The following is a 3,968-nucleotide window of genomic DNA, read 5'->3' as shown; positions in this document are numbered from 1 at the left end:
AGGTAAGTGTCTTAACCCTGTCTGCCTCAGTTTCTTCATCTGTAGAATGAGCTGGAGAAGGAAATGGCCAACCACTCAATTACCTTAGCCAAGAAAACCCGAAATGGGGTCATAAAGAGTCCGACATAACTGAAACTGAACAAAAACAAAATCAACTGATCATCTACCACTGTCTTGGGTCAACAAAGCAGCTCTAGGCTGGTTCAAAGACAAAATAAAAACAATTACTGCCTTCAAAGGCGCTTACATTTTATTGGCTAGAATTGGTAGCAAGCAGAAATATGCTCTCATTTCTCTTTTAAGGATCAATATGACAACAGTGAAGGATGGAGAGACTCAAAGTTAGCTATGACTCCTCATCCTTGTGGCTGAATACAGAATTTTAGACCCGAAGAAAATGTTGGAGTTCATCTAGTCTAGTCCTTTCATCCATGTAGGGCTGATCTTGGAATCAGAATAATCTCTTTTTTTGCATTGGCTTTGCCTCCAGCCTGGAATGCACTTCTTCTTTCTATCAATTTGAATACCCAATTTCCTTCAAAATCCAACTGAAACATTGTAAAGCCCACACTGGTCTCCAAAGGTACAAATGCCTCCTTCACTCTGAAATTAATCTGTATCAGCACTTTGAAGAGAAAAAGCGTAATTTTTTTATTCCCTGGGCTTAGCACTATACCTGGAAAATAACAGGGACTTAATAAATGCTGGTGGAGTGGTTGAGTCACTAAGTAGTGACATGGAAAGATTTTTGGGCTTGGAGTTCAGAAGATCTGAATTTAAATCTTGCTTCAGATACTTAGTAGCCGCCTGACCTTGGGCACTTGCCTTTTGTCTGATTTTCCTCAAAATAAAAATGGGGATAATAGCATCTTCCTCACAGGATTGTTGTGAAGTATGTGACAGATGTTGAAGTTAGCCCGTGAATCACCAGAGCAGTAGCTCAGTGCTTGGGAAGCATGGGATTGAAGAGGTATTAGGCTGCCTACCAAACTGAAAGTCTTCAGAGCTGTTGGGCTGACCTCATTGCTATATGTCTGTGAAACCTGAACAGGACATCAGCACCATGTAAGGAAACTGAATCACTTCTACTTGAATCGTCTTAGGAAAATTTAGGAAAAAAAACCACCTCTCTTAATCGATAGGATTCCAGACACTGAGGTTCTCTTTATAGCTGAACTGCCAAGCACTCAAACGGTACCACAAATACTGTGACTCTGATGGCCAGGCCACATAGCCCAAATGCCAAATGCCTTTTTTAACTAAAAGATTTATTTTATGAAGGGACCCACATGGGTAAACATGTTTGTGGCAGCCCTTTTTGTAGTGGTGAGAAACTGGAAACAGTGGATGCCCAACAACTGGAGAATGGCTGAATAAGTTATGGTATATGAATGCTATGGAATATTATTGTTCTATAAGAAACGATCAGCAGGATGATTTCTGAAAGACTGGAGAGACTCACATGAACTGATGCTTAGTGAAATGAGCAGAACCAGGAGATCATTATATATGGCAACAAGAAAATTATATGATGATCAGTTCTGACACTCATGGCTCTTCAACAATTAGATGATTCAGACCAGTTCCCAATAGACCTGTGATAGAGCCATCTACACCCAAAGAGGGGACTGTGGGAATTGAGGGTGGATCACAACATAGCATTTTCACTTTTTTAAAAAAGTTTTTTATTTTCAAAACACGCACGGATAATTTTTCCACATTGACCCTTGTATAGCCTTATGTTTCAGATTTTCCTCTTCTTTCCCCCACTCCCTCTCCTAGATGGCAAGCAATCCAATATATATTATACATGTTAAAATATATGTTAAATCCAATATGTGTAAACATTTATATAATTTTCTTGCTGCAGAAGAAAAATCATATCAAAAAGGAAAGTAAATGAGTAAGAAAACAAGCATTTTCACTCTTTGGGTTTGCTTGAATTTTATTTTTCTCATTTTTTTTACTTTTTGATCTGATTTTTCTTGTGCCGCAAGATAATTGTATAAATTTGTATGCCTATGTTGGATTTAACATATATTTTTACCATGTTTAACATATATTGAATTACATGCCATCTAAGGGAGAGGGTGGGGAATGGGAACATAAGGCTTTTCAAGGTTCAATGTTGAAAAATAAACTTCAATAAAAAAAGATGATTTTATGGATAATTCACATAGGGAATCACACAGAGGTCAGAAGAATTGGTAAAAGGACACTCAAGGTCTCTGAAGAACTCTGGAATTGTTGACACATGTCACACATCAGCATAGGAGCCAGCATGGTGTGCATGCTCAAAGAAGGCACTGTGCTCTATGGGCAAAGCAGAATTGCAGTAACTCAAAAGAAACATAAGATGTGCAAATTTAGACAATTACATCCCATATGCTCTATGTGCCTGGCCTGTGGCAGAGCCTTATAGGCCCATCTTGATCTGAACAGCCACAGTTCTTGATCCCAACATTGTGATGTCATTGGTCCTCTTCCAGAACAATAAACATAAGTTCTAAAGATCAAATGAGAGAACATTTGTAAAGAATTTTGCCATTACTTTTGTTCACATTTTGTCTCTGATGACATGTCTCTATTATCTATTGTCTAATGTTATTTATTGCCGTGGATGCTCTATGATCAGAGGTAATTCTCTTAATCTTTCAGTTTTCTCACTTATAACTTTTTGGTAGTTATCACACCAGCCATTTCATTCATTTAGGGCAGGCACTCCCTCTACCACCTGGAGATCAACTGTGAATCTAAAATCTATAATCTTGAAGAGTTACCTATGATGCTGAAAGTTGTAGCTATGAGTCCCAGGCAGGATTTGAACTTGGACCTTCCTGATTCTGAGGCGGACTGAACATTTACTTCTTTATGTTACTTCTCAAGTTCAGCCATGTCTGACACTCTTTGATCCCATTTGGGGTATTCTTGTCCAGTATCTACTGGAGTGGTTTACCATTACTTTCTCCAGATCATTTTACAGATGAGGAAACTGAGGCAGACAGGGTTACACAGCTAGGAAGCCTGAGAAGCCAGAAGTCAGGGCCAAAGACCTTTGGTGCATCTCAATTACTCATTGATGATGGAGCCACATTTATTAGTGATAAAAGACACGATTCTGGAGAGTCCATGTGCTCAAAAGGCCTCCACCAAATAACACGATAGGCTTAGGCTATAGGTTTTATATATATAGGCCTCAGCTTGAAGCTGAACTTCCAACCAAAAAGGAGTCTTGGAGGCATCAGGCTCCTCTCCTAGGCCCAAGCCCTGGTATTCTGTTCTTGCTCCTGAAAAAGCTGACTGGAGCCTTCAGATCATGTAGCCAGAGGAGCCTATCCCCCAGGCGCCTGGAGGAGCCCATCTCTATAAAGGGCAAAGAAACTGTCCTGGGACCTCACCGGGTCTGATCAAAGCCCTTCCCCCACGAGGGTCCATTGGCGGGTGGGTTCTAAAAAGGCCAAGGAAAGGTCTAGGTGCTGCTGGCTGCCGGAACTTGCCGGAGGAGTGCCAGGGGCAGAAGCCCTCGGCCTTCCTCAGCTGATCTGGCCCAAGCCTTCCGGCGCTGCCCGGCACACAGTAGGGTCTTAGTCACTTTACTGACTGATTGACCGTTTATTATTGGTCCCTACGTTGGGTCGGGCCTGGAGCGAGATGCTGAGAGAAATGAAATCGCCTCCCCCTCTGGCAGCTTACACCAGGCAGACACCCAAGGAGACCCAAACCCAAAAGACATCCAAAAGCAAATGTAAGGACGGACTAAGACTTGTCCCCCGACCCTCTCCCACACAAGGAGAGACTGTTACGCAACAGAGATTCCTGGACTCCATTGGTCTCTTCCATCAGCCAATGGCTCACTCGGCTAACGTCTGCCCCGCCCCCCTGGCGCTGGCGCGTGCGCGCTGATGCGCCGGTTAGGCGCGGTGGGCCTCGGGGGCGGGGAGAGGGTCATGAATATTGATCGCGTGCGG

The sequence above is a fragment of the Antechinus flavipes genome, chromosome 6 (assembly GCF_016432865.1).
Source record: "Antechinus flavipes isolate AdamAnt ecotype Samford, QLD, Australia chromosome 6, AdamAnt_v2, whole genome shotgun sequence".
Classification (NCBI taxonomy): domain Eukaryota; kingdom Metazoa; phylum Chordata; class Mammalia; order Dasyuromorphia; family Dasyuridae; genus Antechinus; species Antechinus flavipes.
The sequence above is the reverse complement of the archived record's forward strand: the minus strand, read 5'-3'. Positions refer to the sequence as shown.